Source organism: Meles meles, chromosome X, assembly GCF_922984935.1.
Source record: "Meles meles chromosome X, mMelMel3.1 paternal haplotype, whole genome shotgun sequence".
Classification (NCBI taxonomy): Eukaryota; Metazoa; Chordata; class Mammalia; order Carnivora; family Mustelidae; genus Meles; species Meles meles.
In genome coordinates, this window is record NC_060087.1 from 4,395,941 (window position 1) to 4,419,797 (window position 23,857).

The following is a 23,857-nucleotide window of genomic DNA, read 5'->3' on the forward strand; positions in this document are numbered from 1 at the left end:
CTACCTCCATTCACACTAGGGGTTCAGCCCTTGTGCACGTCTCAATTTGAGGATGTAAATTCATGAGATCAGAATTGATAGCAGAACGCAGGGTGGGTATGGTTTTCCTTTTTTCTTTTTTTTAATTTTTTTTTTTTTTAAATTTATTGGACTGGCAGAGATCACAAGTAGGTAGAGAGGCAGGCAGAGAGAGAGGGAGAAGCAGGCTCCCCATGGAGCGGAGAGCCTGATGTGGGGCTCAATCCCAGGACCCTGAGACCTTGACCTGAGCTGAAGGCAGAGGCTTAACCCACTGAGCCACCCAGGCGCCCCTGGTTTTTCTTTTAAATAAGCTTCAATCCATCTTCAAGCCTTTTTTATTGCGGTGAAATTCACACAACGTACAATTAACCAATGGTAAAGAGTGGAACTCAGGGACATTTTGTGCATTCAGTTGCTGCCTCTCCAGTTCTGATACTTTGTAAATCATTCCCCAAACCCATCCCCCCTCCCCCCCAGCCCTTGGTGACCACAGATGTCGTTTCCGTCTCTGTGCCTTTGGAAATTCTGGACATTCAGCAGAAACCGAGTCACCTGCTATGTGGGCTTTTGTGACTGGCTTCTCCGGGAGCACGCACCTTGGGTTCGAGGTTCATCTGTGCTGGAGCAGTATCGATATTTTGTTGCACTTGATGGCTGAATCATAGTCTAGTATGGATACATTGTATTAAGTCTCTGCATTGATCTGTGCATGGAAGATTGGTTTGCAGGTTTTGGCTGCTGTGCATAGTGCTGTTTGCACATGGGTGCCTTTTCTGATCCTGCTTTCAGTCGCCAGAGGTGTCCACTCGGAAGCAGAATCGGTGCGTCCTGTGGTGGGTGGGTGTGACTCTGAGCTATCCCCATGCCGGTGTCCACTGCAGCTTTTCATAGCTGTTCCGTGTCCCGGTCTTCCTCTCAGAGAATCTGGTCTGCTGTGCTGAGCAGCCCCAGGAGGCAGAATTACAGTGTCTCCTGTCTGAACTTGTGTTGAGGAGGCATGCGTTCAGCTGTGACCGGGCCCCTGGCAAACCCTCAGCATTTATTACGAGTACTGCGAGGACTTGTTTCTGTCTGCCCTGCGGCTTATTAGAGGGCAGGAGCCAAGGCATCATGAATGGGACAGGGAGTCCCAGGAAACGGGCACCGATGGGCAGGACTGCACGCTTCCTAGCTCGTGAAGGGACACGGCAGCCTCATGCAGGCCTGGGGGTCCAGGTGGCCATCCAGACCCATGCCACTGTGGCCGCACTTGGGACCACCTTTGGGTAGCTCCTTCCCAGGCTTAAAAATCCATGAGGGCCATGCCCAGTCCTGCGGCGGGCTGGCCTTTAGGGACGGTGCTGTGTTTCCATGATGGTGAGCAGGAAAGTCGAATCAGCCATGGAACCAGGAGCCAACAGGGTCAGCCACGACCCACTGCCCACCTGCCAGTTCTCCAAGCTGGGTCACCTTTCTTCTGATGTCACACCCCTCCCCCGCCGTGTGTCACCCCTGCCCTTGGGGACAGAACCAGAGGTTCTGAGGACAGAGCCAGTGCACCTTCGCCGTAAGAATACTCAAGCTCCCCGTTCCTTGGGGCCGTTAGGTTTGGGCTCGGTGTCCTCGTTGACATCCCACTCTGACGCCCGTCTCCTCGCCTTTGAGACAGCTGCATCCAGCTGGCAAATGAGGAGATGAGGGACTTTATGAGACATAATAGCGGAGAAGTGGCTGAGTGACTAATTACAAATTATCCTCAGCAAATAGTGCTCCTGGCCACTGCCCAGCCAGTCATTAGGCCATGGAACAGCTCACGGTAGGGTGCGGTATGCGGCGTGTCCACAGGAACCTCATTATAAATCTGATGGGATCCACTGCGGGGATCGATACTGGTGACTCCCGGGGCCTTCTGTAAAGAAGCACAGAAGGTCCCCCGGTCACAGCTGCCCTCGACCGTACCTGCCATGCAGGGCTTTCCAGCGGAAACGCTAGTCCTGCGATACTCATTTAAGTCGTGCGTTTCATGTTTGCATCTTTTAGACCGAGTGAACCTTGTGCATAAAAATAACACGTGGAGTGTAATTATGTCAACTTGGTTCAAGGGCTGACCGAAGGTGGGGAGGGGAACGTCGTTTCGATCTGTTATAACTGAATGTTAAGGATACTTGGAATCACTTTGTGTGGCCTTTTCTATTTTTCTACCAACATTCAGTAATTCCTTTCAAGGCGGCCAGCCGTTATTTGCTATATTCATAGAATTAGGATCCCCCCCCCTTTTTTTTAAACAGGCCTGTAGCGTCCTTGTGCGGGGATCGTCCCCCGAGAGGGTTTTCCCTATGGGACACGCTTTGTCGTGTGCTCACAGGCATCATCATCTCACACGGGAAACACATCGCGTTTCTGGCAGGGGTCCGGACCGCTGCCTTTTCCCGGCACGTTACAAGAACAGAGATCCTGGAGTCGAATTTCTCTCAGGGTGGTTGGAAGCCAAAGCTGACGGGTCATCGCTGCACTCATAGGAAGCATGTTTAGAAAGAGGGCTCTGTCCCTTTTCCATGCGTGCTATGGGAAGAATCCAACCTAAGTAAGTGGAACCGGGAAGAATGGATACTTCCGAGAGCCTTTTGATAATAAAAATGTGCGTTGATTAAAAACTTCTCCCATGACCAGGTTATCATCTGGAAGATGTTGTTCTTTCTTGGGCTCTCTCCCTAAAAACCGTGACCTTGGGGTGTCTGGGTGATGGATATCGGGGAAGGGATGTGCTATGGTGAGTGCTGTGAAGTGTGTAAGACTGACGAGTCACAGACCTGTACCCCTGGGGCTAATAATACATTATGTGTTCATAAAAATAATTAAAAAATTTTAAAAACATGACTTTGGGCTTTCCGTGAACTGTGAGAGCATCAGGTGCCCGTCTTTGGACGAGGGGGGATGAACAGCACCCGCCTGCCCCCGGACGTCTGTAGTCCCTTAAACAGCCATGCCCCCGCCGCCCACAGATGCTCAGAGTTAGAATGCCTCCCAGAAGCCACACACTTTGCTGAACATGGGCCTGAGCCCCTTGCTGGAGTATTGCCTCCTTTTTGGGTCCTGCCATTTACTCTGTGTGTCAAACGCTTTGCTTTTCTGTTTCTGTCCTCACCTTGGTGACTTCTCTACTCAGACCTTCGCCTCTCCCATCCATGCTGGTTCTCTGTCTTAGCTGTGGTGCATGCAGGAGACCCTGGTGGAGCTCTTTCCAAACGGAGGTGTTTCCCAGCTGCTTCCTCTCCTGCTGGTGTCCTAGGAAGCTGCCCGCTCAGCTTGCAGGTGCTCTGGGCAGAGCCTTTGCACCTTCACCTGTGAAGGTGCTCACCATGAAGACCAAATTAGACGGTGTATGTGGGAGCATCCGTTGTAAGAAGCAGGCGAAGCGATCAGGACAATAGCATCCATCAAATTCTCATTGCAAGACTAGGTCTCCTAAAGCAGGTGAGATGCAGGACTGTAGACCTCCAGAGACATCGGGACAATGTGTAGTCCTGTCTGCGGGTTCACATGTAGCAGAAAGAGAGTAAGAATGGGACAAAATCCAACTCTTGTGCTGTTCACGGGGGCCCATGAGGATGACCGCTTCTCTTAACGGATGTATTTGTTTTAACCAATGCACTCTGTCTTCTTATTTTTCTTTTGGTTGGTGAAATGGGTGCCTTCAGGCACATTTTCCATGTCATTTTAATTCACCCACTTGTACGATTCAGTGGTTTTCCCCAGGTTTCCAAGTCACATGAGCTCCCGAGGTCAGTTTAAGAACACGCTCATCACCCCGGAGAGACACTCCGTGCTCACTTCCCCACCCGCATTACCATCCCCTGCCTGAGCAGCTGTTCTCGGAGGCACATTTTTCTAGCTTTCCTCCGATTTCTTTGAACCCACGGCACAGGAATGGTGCCCGCGGGATGTTGAAACATCACTCTACGGCATGAACTATTGATCATTGTCAGAGAAAGACCCAGAACTCAGTCGCTCAGGTGTGAGGAAATGAAAGGTCTGCGTGCCGTGTGTCTCTGTGACCCTGCTTGGAATGGTTGCCTCTCGGCAGCCTTCACGTGAAATCGCATAACCCCTCTTCTGCTGCTGCTCCTGGTTTCTCCTTCTCTCGCTGGTTATTTCCCAAGGAAATGCATCTGGCATTCTTTCTTGCTCTCGGGCCCTTCAGACTGATTTTCCCGCAAGCTAGCCAACGCCCCCATCAATGAGACCTCGGTGACTTGTACATCTCCTACTGTTGTCATCTGAACAGGTGCACGATTTTTTCAAAACGCAGTTAACAATAAGGGTGGGGAAAGGCACTGGGTGTGGGCAAATGGCACCGTTGTAAATAAAACCCAAGACTTTCAATCTGGACTGGGATCATGCCGGGGGATTTTCAAGAGCAGAAACCCAGGATGATGTGACTTGGGGCAGTAGACCAGCAGGCCTGATCTAGACAATGAGTAATGACTTCTTACTGACGTGTCACAAAATCGGCAGAGAAGCGTGATCTGTTGGTGTGACCTGGGACTTCAGCGAGTGGACGTCCGCTGGGAGTCCTGCCCAGTGAAAAGCTGAAAATGTGGTAAACTCTTTTCTTTCTGGAAACTTCATGCTGGTGATAAAATATTGCTCTGAAATTGGCCATGATAAACAAGGAGGAATCGGTTGGTGAAGGGCAAGCCATGGTATCCTAGGCAAGAAGTGACCGTTCTCTTTTAAAATCTGTAATCATCAATGACCCACGTACTTTGCTCAGCTTGTGCCCTGGGGCTTAGAGTCGTTTAGAGAAAAATATAGATGTTCTCTCCTGGCCGGGGACTCTGAAACAGAATGACTCAAGTGTTAGGAAGTACTCAAACAGGATTGTCTGCCATTAAAATCACAAAGCCACAAAGGGTCCAGCAGGAGGAGTTAAAGAAAGCAGGATGCATGATGGCCACAAAACCAGACTTTGAAAGGCAGTGCATGTGAGGTCAGGGAAGACGGAGAGAATCATGAAATGAATGGCTTCCTTTCCCCCTTGAAGGTCAGGAAGATCAAAACCCCAAAGGCACTGGTCAAAATACTCCCTTGGTGCTCTGTGGTCTACCTTGATTGACCTATGGGAAGCCTGGGCATTTGCCATGTTTAGGTCGGAAATCCTAAAATCAGGGTGTTGGCACCTTCTCCGGGGGAGATGCGTTTCCTGGTCTTTTCAGCTTCCAGAAGCCACGTGCATTCATAGCTTGAAACCCCTTCCTCATTTCCTCCATCCCATTATTTCCCTCCTCATGTCCCCTTCTCTGACTCTGCTCCAGCCACTTCCCGTTCATAAAGACTCCAGTGAGGACGCTGGACTGAGATCATGCAGGACCGTCTCCCATCTCGAGGTCCTTCCCTTTATCACACTTGCAAAGTCCCTCTTGCTATGTAAGGTGACAGTCACCTATTTTTAGGGATTAGGGTGTGGCTGTCATTGGCTTTCAGTGATGTAGGTTGTAAAAGTAGACCTTGGGGCACCAGGGTGGCTCAGTCCGTTAAACGTCTGACTCTTGATTTCGGCTCCGGTCATGATCTCAGGGGCGTGAGATTGAGCCCTGAGTCAGGCTCTGTGCTCAGTGGGGGAGTCTGCTTGAGGTTCTCTCTCTCCCCGGGCCCCCCAAGCGGGTGTGCACACACACGCACTCTGTTGCAAATAAATAAATAAAAATTAAAGTAGACCTTGCTTAGCTTTCTGTGGGTCTATCACTTAGCTATTTATGCATTCAGGAGTCCATTAACAACCAACCGCCGTTGCTTGCTAAAAGGAGATTATTGTGTGAGTAATACCTGTGTGTCCACGGACAGGTCGTGTGAACGTTCACTTTTCCTGCCGTCTCTTCCTGCATTAATCTTAGACAAAAGAGTTGTTCTCGGGTCCGTGTTCTTGAGCCCGTTCAGGGACATCTATGGGTGCAAATAGAGACAAAGGTTTAACTGTAAATGGTCTCATTCCAACAATGCAAAAACCTTTCAAATGAGAATGCTCATCATCATGGGACATTATATTTTTTTAGCTGCTAGAGCATCAGTGCTAAAAAGAACTAACTGTTCAGTGATCTTGTCTTTGGGTGTTTGTTTTATGATTTTTTAATGGAGCTTACTTTGGGGGAGGGAGAGAGATTTTGTTGGAGGCCCAATGAGGGGAGTTTCAGCGCGGGCCACTTTTCCTAAACTGCATGCTCCCGGCAGGTGCAGCTAGGGCTTCACCTCGCTGGGACACCACCTGGTTGGGACACCACCTGGCTAGAGCATCACCTGGCTGGGGCATCACCTGGTTGGGACACCACCTGGCTGGGGCATCACCTGGCTAGGGCATCACCTGGCTGGGGCATCACCTGGCCGGGAAAGCACCTGGATAGTGCATCTGGGTCTGTTGGTTTCCCCCTCACTGCTATTGCCTCTGATCACATTCCTTTCTGTCAAAACTTTGTCCTTTCTTTTCCTTTCCTGGCAAACTTCTCAAGAGTTAGCTCCTTCAGTGCATTGACCTCTGCTTTCCTCCCTATTCGCTGGATCTCCACGGATGGCATGGGCATCCCAACCTAGGGTCTCTGGTTTCTAAACCCAGTGGGGGATGAAACAGGAGAAGTCAGTGCTTGTACTGGATAAAATCAGTTCTTGGTGAGCATAAGGTAGCAGAGAAGTCCCCTTCTGCTGTCATGAGTGGCCAAGGTGCTGCGGGGGAAGCGGGTGGTGTTGGGTGGGTACTAGAGGTCTGAGGTCGTGCTGGGCTTGGAGCTGCTCTACCTGCAACACTGAGCAGGACCCAGCCCACGTGGGTCTCCAGACTCAGTGCCCTGAGTTTCCATCCGGTCGTAAATGCAGGTGTTAATTTAATGAATGGTGCTGCACTTTTGACGCGTGGGGGTGCGAATCGGGTATTAGGTCATTTATAAAGTCTCCACCTGAGAGAGCTGGCATGTGCCATAAATTCTCCCTGCAGCCACCCAAGATTGATAATTTTACACTGAAAGCGAGTCATTATGAATCTGCCTCTAAATCCCTTTTTAAAACCCGCACTTGAAAGTTGACAAACTGTCCTCAGAAGTCAGACACCACTCACCGCCCAGTACCCGTGAGCAAAGCCCAAAGCTGATGTTTTCCGTGGATGGCGTGACTGTCCATGTCCTGATTTCCCCGGGCCTGTAGAGAGGGGGTGTTTAATGTCCACCGACGAAACCCTTCCTGTATGAGTCGTCAGGGCGAGCGTGTCCACCCAAGAATAAGGGACTGTATTCCATGGTAAAAGGCACCAACGAGGTGTATAGTGTCTATGTGTTCAAAGTCCTACCCATAGTAATTCAGTAGAGTGTCATGTTTGACATAGAATGTCAACACTATGGACACCAGTCTGCCAACTGTTGGGTCCCTGGGGTAGAACGGAACCCTGTTTGTTGACACTGTCCTCATGAAAATGCCCGTGAGTAGGGTGAGGTCAGGCCAAGAAAGGGTAATGGTGAAGAGTGGCAGACGCTGTTTCGGGGAGCCATCTGGGAAGGTAACTGTCTCCGAGGGGTCAGCCTGAGCAGTTGAGCAGTGCGTCCTGATGAAGGACAGGGATCTGCAAAGACCTACTGGTGTACTCCCATGCAGGTCCCTAACCAGTGGCCCATCGGCCACGGCCACACAGCTGACCACTGTCAACAGACCCCCAGCAGAACACGACCTCACACCAACATCATGGCATTTCGGCTGTCACGGCTTAGATGAAGTTTGTCCTAGAGGTTGATGCCAGAGAGATGGCCTCCTAAGAGACCATTGTATTTAATTTTGTTACTGTTTTTTAAGGATCTACTCTACTGTGGATCACAACATTTCCGCCATTTATATGTCAAGGGAAAGAATGAGCGTTGGTATATCCTTCTTTTCAGTTACGACTCGTCCTTTCTAATGGAAAGGAAGAATATACAGATGATCATAGATTCGGTCATGGTGAATGCTGTGCCACACTGGCTTTCTCTCTCTGGCCGTAAAGTCGATGACTGTCTGGCCCTGCCTCCCGTGAGGCAGGTACTCAGCCGTGCACCCACAGTCGGCACCAGAGACCTTCTGGAGCTAACCGTGAGGAAGCCAGGTGAACTAGCGTACCTGAGCATACAGTAGGTGTCGCTCAGTATGGATCATGTGCTCCCCAGTGCCCAGGACCAGGCGTCCCCTCCCTGGCCCCACCACAGGGTAGCCGTTCCTCACCATGGGCTAACTCCATCCAGGTGTCTGGGATAGCTTTTGGGCCAGTGCACCTGATTGGACTCCGAAATGGATTCTGGTGTGAGTTCTGACTTTTGATGTCTCAGGTCCTGTTACCGGTCAGCAGGGGAGATTGTCTTTCCATAAACACCACATGTACTCGGAGGGATGGGTGTGCTGTTGGGTAGGAAAGTGGTTTGAATGAACATGAATGCCTGTGGACTATACAGGCTCGCTGGGGTGGGCTGGGGGGAGCTGGTTTGAGAAACAGTGGAAATGAGGCCAGGAGACATGGGACACTCTATAGGCACGAGAAAAACAGGTCTGCACTGGGTCCGCTCCAGCTTGCCTTCCTGTCTCCCGACTCCTTGGCTCTAGGAGGGAGAACTAGGGATACCCATATATCTTTTTCTTCTGTTTTTTTTTCTTTCTTTCTTTCTTTTTTTTTGTTATTCCAATACAGTTAAGCTACAGTGTTCTGTTAGTTTCCGGTGTGCTGTCTAGAGGGTCAGTGATTCTATACAGTACTCAGTGCTCATCCCAACAAGGGCATCTCGTCATCCCCTTCACCAGTTTCCCCCATGTCCCCAACCACCTGCCCTCTGGTGACCATCAGTGTGTTCTCTAGAGTTCACGGTCTGTTTCTTAGGCTACCATAGGCGTGCACGCCCACATGCTTGCACACACACACACACACACACACATGCATACCACACCTTCTTTATCCATTCATCTCCCAGTGGATAGTTGGGTTACTTCTAGGATTTGGCCGTTGAAAGCAATGCTACAGTAAACATTGGGCTCCATGTATCTTTTCAAATTAGTGATTTGGTGTTCTTTGGGTGAATACCCAGTAGTAGAATTACTGGAGCCTACGGCAATTCTACTTCTAATTTTTTGAGGAACTTCCATACTATTTTCCACAGTGGCTGAGTCAGTCTGCGTGCCCAACAATGGTGCAGGAGGGTTCCTTTTTTCCCACATCCTCGCCAGCACTTTTTGTTTCTTGTGTTGTTGATTTTAGCCATTCTGACAGGTGTGGGGTGGAATCTCATTGTGGTTTTGATGTGCATTTCCCTGATGATGAGTGATGTTGAGCCTCTTTCCATGTGTCTGTTGGCCATCCCTTTGGAGAAATGTCTGTTCATGTCCTCCGCCCATTTTTTTTAAGCTAGATTCTTTGTTTACTTGTGTGTTGAGTTGTATAGGTTCTTTATGTATTTTGGATACTGACCATTTATTGGATGTGTCCTTTGTAAATATGTTCTCACTTTCAGGAGGTTGTCTTTTTATTTTGTGGATGGTTTCCTTTACTGAGAAGAAGCGTTTTATTTTGATTTCACACATTTTATTTTGATGAATTTGTTGAGACTTGTCTTGTGGCCTGATAAGCGATCTGTTCTGGAGAAAGTTCTGTGTGCACTTGAAAAGAATGTGTATTCTGCTATTTTAGGATGAAATGTTCCGAATATATCTGTTAGATGTGTGGGGTTCAATGTGTCATTCAAAGCCACCATTTCCTTCTAGATTTTCAATTTGGATGATCTATCCATTGATGTAAGTGGGGCCTTAAAGTTCCCTATTCTTTTCTTAAATAGTTTATTTGAGAGAGAGATAGAGTGAGCCACAGAGAGAGAACACAAGCAGGGGGAGTGGCAGGCAGAGGGAAGGGGAAAAAGCAGGGAGCCGGATGCTGGACTTAATCCCAGGATCCTGGCACCATGACCTGAGCCGAAGGCAAATGCTTAATCGACGGAGCCCCCCAGGCACCCCAAAGTTCTGTATTCTTACTGTATTATTATTACTTCCTTCCTTTATACTTGTTATTGACTGCTTTAATATATTTGAGCTCTCCCATGTTGGACACATAAATATTTAGAATTACTATATCCTTTTTCTGGATTGTTCCCTTTACACTTATACAGTGTCTTTCTTTGCCCCTTGACGCAGCCTTTGTTTTAAACTGTCTTTTGTCTGATGTATGTACTGCTACCCCAGCTCTCTTTTCGCCACCGTTTGCTTGATAAATGCTTTTCTATCCCGTCGTGCTCAGTCTGCAGGTGTCTGTAGCTCTGAAATGAGTCTCTTGTAGGCGGTGTACAGATGGGTCTTGCTTTCTTATCCATCCCGTCCCCCTAGGCCTTTTGATCAGAGCTTTTAGCCCATTCACATTCAAAGTAATTCTTGGTAGGTGTGTATGAGTTGCCCTCTGGTTGCTTGTGTTATAGTTGTCCTAGTTCTTCCTTGTTCCCTCCTTCTCTTGTTTTCTCTCTGAGCTCGCTAGCTTTCTTGAGTGATGTACGTAGGTCCCTTGCTCTTTATTTTTTTGCCCATCTTTTTCTGGTTTTTGATTTGTGGTTACCATTAGGTTTATATATACCATCTTATGCATACGGCAGTCTGCATGGCATTGATGGCCCCTTGAGTTGATACCCATTCTTTTCTCTCGCCCGCCTTTTAGTTATATGGTCTCATACTTTACATCCTTTTATTTTGTGAATCCCTTGACGGAGTTTTATAGATATACTTGATTTTACAGCTTCTGTAAAGCTTCCTACTTTTCTTCTCCTACGTTGAATCCTTCCTATCCAATCAAGGAGTTCCCTTCAGCATTTCTCCTAAGGCTTGTTTCATGGCAATGCATTGCTTTAACTTTTGTTTGTCTGGGAAACTCCTTTTCGCTCCCATTCTGAATGACAGCCTTGCTGGATACAGTATCTGTGGCTATGGGTTTTGTTGTTTTTTTTTTTTCTTTGCAGCACTTGGAATATATCATGCCAGTCTCTTCTGGCCTGCAGAGTTTCTGCTGAGAAATCCACTGCTAGCTTTATGGGGTTCTCCTTGTAGGTATCTGTTGTCTCTTGCTGCTTTTAGAATTCTCTCTTTATCACTACTTTTGCCATTTTAATTACTGTGTATGTTTGTGTGGACATCCTTGGGTTGATTTTGTTGGTGATCTCTGTGCCTTCTGGATCTGGATTTATAACTATTTAAAAGTTTACAGCTATTGCTTCTTCAAATACTTTTCTTTGCCCTCTTCTCTCTGTCTTCTCCTTCGGGGGTCCCTATAATGCCATTGTTATTACACTTGATGGAGTCGCTGAGTTCCCTTAGTCTGTTTTCATTTTTTATTATTGTTTTTCTCCCACTTGCTCAGCTTGATTGCTTTCCATTACTTCAGTGAGCAGCTTACTGATTCATTCTTTTACTTCCTCTAGTCCACTATTTATTTCCTCTAGTGTATTTCTAATTTCAGTTCTTGAGTTCTTCATCTCTGATTGGTTCTTGTTTTCTGTCTCATTGTTGAGGGTCCTACCAAGATCCTCTACTCTTTTCTCAAGCCCAGGGGTTATCTTTATGACCATTACTTTAAATTCTGTATCACGCATATTGCTTATCTCCATTTTGTTTAGCTTTCTTGCTGTGATTTTGTCCTCTGTCTTCACTGGGGACATATTCCTCTGCCTCCTCAGTTTGTCTAGCTCTCTTTTTCTGGGTGTTAGAAAAGTCAGCTGTCTTTCCTGCCCTTGGGAGGAGTGGCCTGATGTAGAAGAGGTCCTGTAGTGCCCTGTGGTACAGTGTCCCCTGTTCCCCGGAACCTGGTGCTTCGGGGTTGTCTCCTATGTGTGTTGTGTGCACCCTCCTGTGGGGGCTGAGCTGTTTGCCATCAGTAGGTCAGACCAGGCATTTCCCAGAGATGCAGCAGCACCACACTTTGGGGCACTTGCCCTCTGTTGTCCGCTGAGAAGCTTTGGTGGTGTGTGGGGCCTGCCTTCAGACCACGTGAGTGCTCCTTGCCCACTGCCGACACCCCTCCATTCCTAAAGAAGAAAGGTGCTTCTCGTGGGTTGAGGAGTGATCCCTGCAAACCACATTATTCCTGGAACCTCAGCATATGACGTTCTTTGGAAATAGAGTCATCGCAGACGTAAAGAGATAATAGTAAAGTTAAGATGAGGTCATAGTGCAGTGAGAAAGGCTCTGAGCCAGCAGGGCTGGTGTCCTTATAATGAGACTCCTGGACAGACATGGAGGGAGGGGGGTGATGTGCAGACATGTAGAGGGAAGTCCATGTCACAATGGAGACAGAGGTTAGAGTCCTGCATCTCCAGGGCAAGGCATACCAGGGATAGCTGACAAATGTATGTATGTATGCTTTGTATCTTAGTCCTTTTTTAATTTTTTTATAGTCTTTATACAAGCTGATATTTAAAAGAAATCCTGTCTCATAGCTCTTCGTTTCCAAATCTGTGTTAATATTCATAGTTCCCCAGGAGGAATCTCCGGACCTCATTGTATAACTAATTTAAGACATAAGTCCATCAGACATTTTGTGAAACCCACTCTGCAGCTGTGCACAACCTTCAGAACGTTGTATATACACAGATGTGGCCTCCACTGGGAAAATCGTGTACTCAGTTTAGGGAGACGAAGTGTACCTCCCACCCAGTGCTGAGACTCAGAGGTGCAATCACTCACCCAAGATCATCCGAATTACTACACAGTAAGTCATAGGACTGGGATTGGTACCTCGCCGTGCTTCATTCCATAGTTGAGGTTCCTAATACTACCTGCAGCACACAAGACAGATTACAGGGCATGCTAATTGCAAGAGTAGTAGACTTTTGCTAATGGAGATATTCCTTTAAATAGCACATAGATAAGAATCATTGATTCCAGTATTTTTTTTTTTAAATATCAAACCACCAACTGGCCCTATCAAGATTATAATTAAATAAATAAGTTAAAGACGGTAACAAGTGTTCCATCCAGAGCATGCCAAAAGGTAGCCTGAGTAAAACTAAGGCAACACAAGTCAAGGTATTTGACGAATTTGAAGCCATCCCCATGGCACAAGAGACAATTGTATGGTTAGAATTCCCTTCCCCCATCGGGTCACCGTTATTATGTTTAGCTGAGTTTGTTTTGTGTCATAAATCTGTAAAACTCAGCTCTATATCGGGCATAAAAGCTACTTTATAGTTTGACTCGAGTACTAAAAATCCTAGAATTTTGGATTATGGGTCTGAAATCAACCCAGCCTGGGATGCCTGGGTGGCTCAGTCGGGAAGCATCTGCCTTTGGCTCAGGTCATAATGTCAGGGTCCTGGGACTGAGCCCCGCATTGAGCTCTCTACTCACAGGGGGACTCTCCTTCTACTTCTCATGCTCCCTCTGTGCTCTCCCCCTCTCTCTCTCAAATAAATAAAGTCTTCAAAAAAAAAAAAAAAAAAAAAGATAAACCCAGCCTGCCAGCAACATGACTCAGTGCCTGCTACGTGAAGTGGGAAATACAACATCACTTTCCTTGTTTTCTCATTGTACGCTGCCATTGAAAAATTCGCTGGTGCAGGAGAGGGGCTTCTGAGAATTAGGAATGCATCTGTCCGACGTGGTTGTATAAGTCCAGATGTTCCTCCTGTATAGAGCGACAGCTTGGTAACTCGCTCCGATTAAACTCCCAGCATTCCCGCAGTCCCGGGTAACACACGCTCTCGGCGGACGCTGCATATCGATATCCATCTCCCGTTTCTTATCTGGAGACCTTAGAGCCAGATGTACGTGGGGAATTCAGAGTCATGCTTATTTTAGAGGGACGATGCATGCCTTGGGCATGTCTCACAGAACACCGCAGCAAGTGAGGGCAGCCCTCCGTAAGCCAACACGTGAATACGCCCGCAGAAGGACGGATGACTGTCCGTCTAGGCGGGGTGTTTGAAGACAACAAGGGCTGTAATTGTTCCCTGAGCGTAAATTTCTATAGTCCTCTAGTAATAATAAATGAAATTGTATGCTGATAGGCCATCAATACCCTAGAAACTTAGTTTCTAGGAAAAACATCAGATACAGCCACGTTGAGATCAATACAATTCTGGGGTGTATCCCTGTAATACATGTTCACGATCTCTGCATGCTTCATGGGTTTTTGAGAAGCGGGTGCTTCAGGGCTCCCATAGGGCCATCGTTATGTAGTGGATGGCCATGTGATCATCACTTGGGGACAGGGTTCTCCAGAGACAAATGACCATTCGTGGAAAAGGCACGCCTCTAAAAGACATCTTTCATTGTCATCTGTCTTGTCCGGCCAGCGTCATCTCTGGTTCCTGAGACCAACAATCAACAGGTCCCATTTTCACTGTATCTTGGTTAGGGGTTGGCAGCCTGTTCCATATAGGGCCACGTAGCGGTCAATGTTGTTGGCTGTGAGGGTCGGGTGTGATAGCAGTGAGGAAGTAGTCATGGGCGGTACGTAAAGGCATCGACGTGACTGTGTTCCTGTAACACCTCATCCGCAGAAATAGACAGTGGGCCGTTCGGCGCACAGAGCCTACATTGCCAAACTGTGTTCTATGGGATTTTTTTTTAAAGGTTTTATTGAATGGGATTTTTTTCCCACTCTTCCTCAGAACACCATGATCATTAACACCCACTCTTATCCTTGTGCTTCTTAGAGTCGCAAACAGTTGAAGAAAATGTTTATTGGCTCTTCCTAGAGTGCAGAATTCCTCAGTCCACAGGCGGTATCACAGGTTTCACCGTAAAGAGTGAAGAAGTAGCTAGAGCACTACATTTCATAAGAAGTACAGGAGCGGGACCACGAGAATCTCTGCTATTTCATGGCTGACTCCTAGCCCGGCTTGTTTGCTGTCGATGGGCGGGCTCTTGGATTACTCAGGCCGTACTCTCTGGGAAGCCTCTCTTCGAATGACGATGAATCAGTAAATTGAGTTCACACTACCCTCATCTTGACTGTTGGTTTTTCTAACCAATGACTGCTCTGTCTTGCCTTTGCCTGAGGCATTGACACACCCCGGGGGCCATGAAGCTGGGCTTGAAGACCTGTCTCCCGCTGTTTTTGGAGGGTTTGCCTAGCACTCTAGCTCAGTGGCGGGATGGGGCTGTTTCACCCATGGGTACCGTGTACATGTATTCAAGATTAAAGCTCTTATCGGCTCTTGCCTTATGTCCAGTCCCAGGAAATAGATTCTGGGACGAGGGGGTTTTGGTGGTGCTGGTGGGAGTTCTTAGGATCCACACTTGTAAGGAGGATGAGGCAGAGGGAGAAGTGGGGTGGTCATGCCCTTGCAACAAAGATGTCACGCTGTGTCGGAGGGAGCTCGGGAGCTCGTATGACCCTCAGAGTTGTCTTACTTTGAAGCAAGGAGGGTACACCTTTGGGACCCAGCCACGGTTACCTTGAGGGTGGGGGGTGGCATCACCTTGGGAAAGGCAGCTGTCTCTGGCCGAGAGCAGTTTCCAAAGACACACTTAGCTGAGAGCTTTGGGTCACCAACACAGGCAGCAGCTGGCAGGGAAGGTGACCTCTGTCCTCACTTGACGTCAGGACACGTGCAGTAGCATCCAGTAAGGGTCTCCTTTCAGGTTCCTCAATGCTGTCTTCTGCTCCTTCCTATTCAGAAGATGGTTTTCACTGTGGGTTTCCATTAGCTTCGTGAACCCCTTTGGTCTGTTTCCTGAGCATTCACACTTGGCTTGCAGCGGTCACTTCTCCGTTTTGCCAAGCTTTGCACGTACTTTTGCCCGGGGCTGTCTCAGTTTCAACACTGGGACCCCTCTGTCCCGGACAAACTGGGAGCGTTGGTCATCCTGCGGCAAACCAGTCAGCCAGATTTCAACAACCTGCCTTTCCTTCTCTTTACCGTCGTCTCATACCGCCTCCGTCCGAGGCCCAGCGCAAGCAGACTTCCTGGATGACCACACTTCTCGGCTCCTGGGGCAGGTGCTTTCTCTCCTTCCTCTCACCGCCACTCCTGGGGTGTCTCGCACTCTTTTTGACGTTTTCCCAGTACAGGTAAGTCAGACGTCATGACAAAGCAGCGTGGTACCAGCCGCTAGCTGAGCCTGGCACGTTAACCCTCTGATACGTCCACGCGCTTTAAGTTGGGTTTTGCTGCCAAGTAGAACTCGAGTCACGAGAATCATGGCTAAACAGAGACAGGACGGGGTAACGAAGCATGCTTGCGATTTGTGAGTTCGCCAGCGTGTCAGTGTAGGGGTTCCCGATAATAAAGCCGACATAACCTGTCGGTCCCCAGTGTTCTTGTTCCGTGGACCTTGGACTGTAAATCGTGCCTGAAGAGACTTATTTTCACGTCGCTCACCGTAATGATAGTGGAGCCATCATGGATGTGCACACTGCTGCCGTGTGTGATTGTTGGAACACGCTGATCACGACCCCTAGCTACCCTGCCTGCTGCTTTTCCTACCTCTGTGGTCACACCCACCTTAGGGGTGATTGGACCTGTGCTCGAGGGCATAGCTTCTACACCGTGGTGCTGATGACATTTGACACCAGGTCCTTTCTGGTGGAAGTCCAGGCGGGTGGCTGTCTGTGCTGGGGGGCCGTCTCGTGCAGACTGGGTGGATGGTTCTCTGTGCTGGGGGGCTGTCCCGTGTAGGCCGGGCGGGTGGTTCTCTGTGCTCGGGGCTGTCTTGGGCTGGATATGGTATCTTAGAGCATCTTTGTCTCTGTCCACTAGAAGCCAGTATGCGTGCAGCCATGAGAACTAAAAATGTCTCTAGACATTGTCTAATGACCCCTGTTGGGAGCAATCCCCACGCGGTGAGAACAATGCCGCTGCTGTTTTGAAAAACGTCCTTTGAGCGTGAGCCGTTAGGTTTTCTCGTGCGGATTTCCTTCCGCAGGTGGGGCTCTTGCAGAAATACTGCGGAGGTAGGTATCGTGACTTCATCTCCTTCAGCCTGTTTCTTCGTCTTCCTCAGTCACCAGCAGTCGTGAGCACAGAGCATCCAGTACGGGTCAAAGCGTTTCCATGCTGATGGCTTGAACTCTATTTTCTGTAAATAAAGGGGGGATAAGAGAAAGGAGAATGATGGTCTGGATCTCAACTGCCTCCCGAGGGAGGGATCACGCTGTTCTTCCAAGCCACATCCATGGGATCTTGGTCTTGCCCGGTAACATCATGGTCAGCGTTTGGAAGACACGACCGTGCCTGGTGGTTCCATCACCTGGGCAGTGGGAGGTCAAGGATGAGTATTGAGCGCGCGGCATCCCATTTCCAGCAGAGTCCAACGTGAAATGCCACGCCGGAAGATTGATGACAGTTCCAAATGCCATCTCTGGGGGGTGGGGGTGGCAAATAACGTTTCCGGGACCCCGACTGAACCTAAGAAATTGCTGCTGGAGGCTTAACTTCCGTCAAGCAAGCCCCATGCTGAGGAAAACCTGCAGAAGAGTCATTTAGCCCCAGTATGGTATTCACGGCGTGTGAACGTGACTTCGCAAGTGAGAGAATACTTTGTATCTTAACGCGAGAACCATAAATCTTAGGCTAATTGTTTCAAGACATATGCTAGCTTTGTGTAAATGTCAACAACTAAAAATATGTGTGTATTCTTTTTTTTTTTTTTTTTAAGATTTTCTTTGTCAGAGAGAGAGAAAGCTAGCGAGCGTGTGGCGGGGGCAACGGCAGACAGAGAAGCAGGCTTCCCGCTGCGCAAGGAGCCCGAAGTCGGGCTCCATCCGAGGGTGCTGGGATCATAATGTAGGACCTGGGATCCTGATCTAAGCTGGAGGCAGACGCTTCACCGCCCGAACCCGCCAAACGCCCAGGCGTCCCTGTCAATACTCATGAGAATATTCAAGGCCGTCCTCGTGTGTAGGACTCTGTAGGGGAGATTGAAAGACTTGTCGTGGACGGGGTCCGACAGTCAGTACGTCCAGTTGTGCAGCCGCACGGTCTCTTGGGCAGTGATGGAACTCTGACCGTGTCGCACGGACGCCGCCACAGACGATACGGACTCCCGGACTCCCCGTCTCATATACTCTTGACGCACCACAAAATAGTCGTTTCCCAACCATTTGAACATGGGAGAAACATTTTTCCTGGGCTCCAGAAACAGAGAGGGGACAGTCCTAAAGCCAGCATGTGCAAGCCCGGTTGTACTCAGAAGACAGGTATTAGGGCTTACTGTGGCCGACACGTGGCGCCTTCCCTGTTGATCCCTTGAGCCCGGCGGGGAGAACAGATCCCACATATGAAACCACCCAAAGAGATGACCCCACAGAGTGTTAAGTGCCGTCGAGGGGAAACGGCGTGCGAGGATGGCTAGCCATGGAGGGATGGATCAGCTTGGCGCTGGTAACCAGGCGGGCTTCTCGGAGGTGGCGGCTGGTCTGCGGAGACCTGTAGGGAAGCAGGGGTTAGGCAGCGAGCAGAAAGCAGAGACATGCGGGAGGAGCAATCCTGGAGGCGAGAACAAGCTTGCTGCGTTGGATTTCAGCCTGGGCTGATGAGCGTCTGTCTCCGTCCTTTGAACAAATTGTCATTGTTGACACGGTGTGCACTTCGCGGGACCGCTGTCTGAGTGCTTGGGGCGCATTCACATGGTGTTGTGCAAGATCGGACATTACAGGGACAAGATGTATGGGGGTCCACCCATCCCCTGAAAGGTCATATTTGCCAAGGGAGAGCATCCTGTAGGAAGTTACTTTCCCCTGATGTATGTGAGCGACAAGGGACAGGGTGTCTCCTTCTGCCATTAAGATGTCACGGTGGGCACTGCCAGGCATTCAGAGCATGTCGATATCCCCAGGGCCAACAGGCTCAGAGGAAGGTGCACGGAGATGCTTTCCGAGAAGATATGGGTTCCCACTGGTAGGGAAGGTTCCCAAAGATGGAACTGTGTCGTGAGGTCAGAGTTGCGTTTCCTGGGACGTGGATCCCAGCTCTCCCCCAGCTGGCCCATGTCCTCAGGAAGCAGATGAAGTTCCCAGTGTCCACACTGCCTCTTGCAAAATGGGGCACAAAGGACAGGTTCCTAGTGTCACTGAAACAGGAAAGGTGACATTGTTGGGGGGATGGAGATGCTGATGAGTGGGACGCGCCTGGCACCCACAATGATAGGCACTGCAGGGAGGTGGTGGCCAGGGCGATTTCAGGGTCTCCAGACTCCAGTCTGGGTCCTTGCCTAAGCCTTGCTGACAGCAGGTGGGCAGTCCTTGGCCGTGCTCTTGCCCTCGGGGATGTGACTCGGGCATGTCTGGAGGCATTTGGGGGCTCATGATTTTGGAGGAGCTTTGGAGGAGCAGCCCAGACCCCACAGAGACCCTCTCAGCCCTGACCCTCAGCCGTGGGAGCTGCAGAAACCCTACTTGCTGACTTAATCTTCTCTTTCTTCCCCGAATATATTCAGTGTTTTTTTCCGTTCAGAGATCAGCGTTAGAATGAGAATTCAAGAGAACAAAAAGAGAAAGACCTTTTAGGATTTTTTTTTTTCCTATTAAATGGAAACCCCACAGCAGAGGCTTCTCCTACCCCAGGAAACAGCCATGGAGACTTAAAGCCTTGGCTTGTGTTCATTCTTAATGCCAAGCCGCTTAACTGATACATTTTTCTATTGTGATTTCTGTAATTTGTTCCTTAAAAGGCTCATTGGTTCCTTTTCTCTGTTTCAGAAACAAACTTTTCGGGGTTTTAAAAGGATAATTTATTTTCTGAACGTATCGTTCATGCGGGAGCTCGCTCTGGGTTCTGACACAGCTTTCACAGCCGTAAGCACCTGCTAAGTAGACTTTTATTTTTATTCCCCTAGAAAACAACCGGACCTTTTGCAGTGAAATACTTTGAATCTGTGTGTGTGTGTGTGTGTGTGTGTGTGTGTGTCTGTATGTGTGTGTGCACGTGTGTGTGATTTTAGTCTAGAGGGGACAGTAACATTCTCCAGACCCAGCTAGAAGAGCTCGGAGAAAAATGGACAGACTCAGTAGCTAATTAAAAGTATGCAGCTGAAAAGGCTCATGATTAATTCATGATAAACGAATACACACTCCTTCTTCCTTAACGTTCTGATGTGATGTGGGAGTCTTTCGGCAGAGACTACGGTATGTGTGCCTAAAGACCTCATAACCGTGTCCATTATATCTCCCCACCATAAAGCTATCCTCAAGGGGTATGTTAATGTCCTTCACAGTTTAAAACGCAGGGTTCGGAATGCGGCATCTTAAACTTTCCCCCTCTCCTTGAGTGGACTGGCGATCACCGAGAAAATACTTTGATCTTATGTCTGATATTTCTCTCTCTTTTCTCCTCCCAAAAAAGGCTTCGTGAAATTAAAGTTTTCTTATGAACCCCCTCCCCAAATTTCCTTTTGATGAGACATCGTCTTGTTTGAGAAGACCTGCCAGCAGGTCTCTTGAGGTGCTCTGCTTACATATATACTAAGAGGGTAATTTTTTCATCCTTTGGTGACAGTGAAAAGGTGTTTCAAGGGGACGGTCAATCCTTAGTAAGGTTATTTTTAGGGCAGCAAGTACCCACGACAGTACGCACATTTGGGGGTCAAGATCATGCCAACCCAGGAAATGATGGTCAACGTGTTGTGTGTCTCCGAGAAATCAAAGTTCATGCAGATACAACGCGAGAGAAAATAAATCAATCCATCTAAATATCGATCTAAATAATAATCAGAAGCAACAAATCGATGTAACAAATCAATCAATCAAACGGATATTGTCGTTGACCGACTGCTCGTAGGGCACCATGGTGTCACGTGCGTCCCGATCAGAGGCAGCAAGAACAGGAAATCAGCTGCGGAATGTCCCTGCCGGGAGCCTTGCGCTGGGATCTGTCACGAGGAAAGGAGCGGACGGACCCAGAATGTAGCACATTGTCACAGATAGTTGACCTAGATTCTTCCAAAATAGTCTGTGTCATGGGACGCAAAGGAAGGTCAGGGACCGTTCTGGATTTGGAAGGAGGAGGGAACAGAGCAGCGGTGCCTGAATGTGGAAAGGGTCCCAGATGTGGGCGGGGGGGAGGGGGAGGAACCAGGAGACTCAGTTCCGTGGAGGCTGTGTCAAAGCTGAGTGTGCCGATTTGGCGTTTGTGTGCATGGCCGGTGTGACGGCCTCGAGCTTACAGAGGAAACGTCCTCATTCTGGGAGACTCACGCCCAGCTCTTCAGAGGGCGACGGTGATGGTTTCTGCAGAAACATCTCTATGAGACGTCATGACGCACAATCACACGTCCATTTTCCATCCTTTCTTCCGAGGCAGAAAACAGGTGTGCGCGGACGTGCGTGCGTGCATACGTGTGTGTGCAAGTGGGGAGAGACAGCAAGCGAGCACGCAGTGCAAAGTGCAAGCCATCCGTCAGCCTAAGCGAAGGATACGTGAGTTCGTTTTCTTTTTAATTATTTGGTGAGTTGGAAAGTTTTGCAAAGATAAGTCTTGGGGAAAATACGTATGCAGCGTCCCTGTCCTTCTGCTGTCTGAGGAGCTGTTTGGGTCCCATCGGTGGTGGTGGTCGGAATTTTGTGCAGGACCCGTGTGCAAGAGGCAGGTGTCCCGCACCGCCCTCCATCTGCCTCGGGGATGTCCGAGTCTGCCACGAGGCTCAGGGTATCCTGGTCCCGTCTGTGATGGACGGGTCCTCATGTTGTGTGGTTGTGGGCTATGCTTGGCCAAACCTCCTCCCTGGGACTCTGAAGATGGTGAACCCTGTGTCTTTGTTGGGTGATGCTCGCAGAAAACCGTGGAGGCCATCATCCCTTCCGTGTGGCTTCCCTGTGTGGTACCCAGCGCTTCGTGGGTCCTTGTGCAGTGGTGCAGGCACGACGCGTCGTTGGTAATTGCTGGGCCACTTGCAGACTCCGCCTTTGCCTGTGCGTGGTTTGGGCTCCGGGGGCCTCGGCCTGTGGGTGTCTGCGTCGGAGCAGAAATCCCAGAGCCCATGTCGCTTCTTTCTGGCCAGTACCGTCTGGCTTCGGGATCTGGAGCAGCCATCTCGTTGTCCATTTCTGTACATGCGCGCCACACTACCTCAGGAATAAAGCATTCCGTGTAAGAAGGCATGGGCAGACACACTCACGTCACACGCTTGGTTTGTGAGCTTGACATCCATTCGAGGGGACCCGTGGAGGACGCTGGGCCCCGTAGGTCCACACTGTTCCTGTTGGAAGCGTGAGGGAGCTCCACGGGGAACCTCCTCACGCCTGGGGACGGGTTCAAGTGGATCCCGCCGTCCTCTAGCGCAGCAGCTCTGAGTTTTGTGTCTATTGGACTTTGTTAGGAGCGAAAGATGCGGTGAATGAGCTTACTGGCAGCTCCTGGTTTGCCTGCCGGCCCCGTTTTGTGACTGAGGACCACTGGCGGTGACAGGTTTGATGACTGACATAAAGATGTGGGTCTGTCCGTGGTCCCAGCTGGGTCTTAGCCGCAGTTCGGTGAGCAGCATGGCCGTCCAGCCCCGGGATGGACAGTAAGAGCAGAGACACGTGCCTTACGCTGGAAGACGGGGCGTTCAGAGCGCAGAGATCTCTCATGCACAAAGATCAGCCGCCCCCAGCACTGCTTTCCAGGTGTCCCTTGTCTGTCCATCCATGCGTCCCTCCATCCGTACTGGCACGGCCAACCATGCCTTGGGCTGAGCTGTCCTCCAGAGACACATGTGTGACACACTCACGTCCTACTGGACCGTGTCGTCCACCGGGAGCCAGACGCATTTCCTCCAGCCTACACATGGAGCTCCCTCTGGCCCTGCTGGGGCTCTCTGGTCGCTGCCCACTGGAACGGAGATGGGATTCTGGACCAGGGCAGGGAGGAGCTCCACTGTGGGTCTCTTATCAGTTCTGGCCTCCTTGCTGTCTCCGTCCCTAGCAGACACATTGCATTATGAAGCTGTCCCACCAGCCAGGCGCTAGGCCCCCTCAAGGGCTCCCCCACTAGCCAACTTCTCCTGGCTTGTGGCCTCCAGCTGGGTGAGGCGCCCTCCCTGCTGCAGACACTCCTGCCCCGTGTGGGGTGTTACTCGGTCTCAGATGGGATCGTGGGTCCCGTCCTGATGCTTGGAGTCACCTCCGTCTGCAGACCCATTGCACGTTCTGGAGGCAGGAAACAGTGTTCCCTGCAATGTTCCAGCAACGCAGAGAACCTTGTAGCTGTGGAGTCTAAGTGTTGAACGCATGAATGGGAAAGGATGCTTCCGGTGGTCATAGTAACGGTATATTTTGTTCCTTCGATTTTTAGTCAAATAAGGTGACTTGCAAAAAAGGGGGGGGGAATAAGTTTTCTGATAGAATTTGGCCTGTCCCGTACCCCAGTGTAGAGAATGGTCTTTAACTGTGGGGTGCCTCAAGCTGTGGCTTTGCCCAATAGGACAGGGGCAGGCACTTGTCAGCGCTGATCTCTCCTTAACCCGTGGGGGTTCGTCCCAGGAGCCAACGCATCTCGGTCCCGGAGGAAGCGTGTGCTCTTCTTGTGTCTCTGTGCACAGAAGCAGCACTTTAAAGTCGGGTCCCTGAATTTCCTGCCAGGTTCCACCGCACAGGCTTTCGTCCTGTAGCTGACGACCCTGGAGAAGAAAGTCAGTCCCTCTGTCTACACCCCGTGTGGGGTGCTGTGTGGATTAGGATTCTTTTTCCCTTTCAAAAGCTTCTTTGAAGCTTCTCATTCTAAGAGTAAGTTCTGTACAAAGACCGTCAACTAGCCTGTGGTTCCGGGTATGAACTATGAGACGGTTTGGGGTCAGGAAGAAATCCGTACCACACCTTCACGTACGTCGTCATCTCCCCGGAGAAAACGTCGGAAGACACTCGTGAGATGCCTGTGGTCAGATTGGCTTTATAACGTGGGCGCAGCCTTCTAAT

At 49.6% G+C, this 23,857-nt stretch overlaps 1 protein-coding gene across 5 annotated transcripts in view; it reads left to right on the forward strand.

The window, feature by feature from the left end:
* STS (steroid sulfatase) overlaps positions 1-23,857 on the forward strand; it is a 156,808-nt gene that overhangs the window by 19,757 nt on the left and 113,194 nt on the right. The window contains exon 1 of one of the 5 annotated variants that reach the window (XM_045996303.1): positions 21,316-21,382. The exons of the other annotated variants lie outside the window; for them this stretch is intronic. The gene's annotated coding sequence lies outside the window, so the exon portion shown is untranslated. Of the gene's footprint in view, positions 1-21,315; positions 21,383-23,857 lie in introns of those variants that run through there. 5 annotated transcript variants of the gene reach the window in all.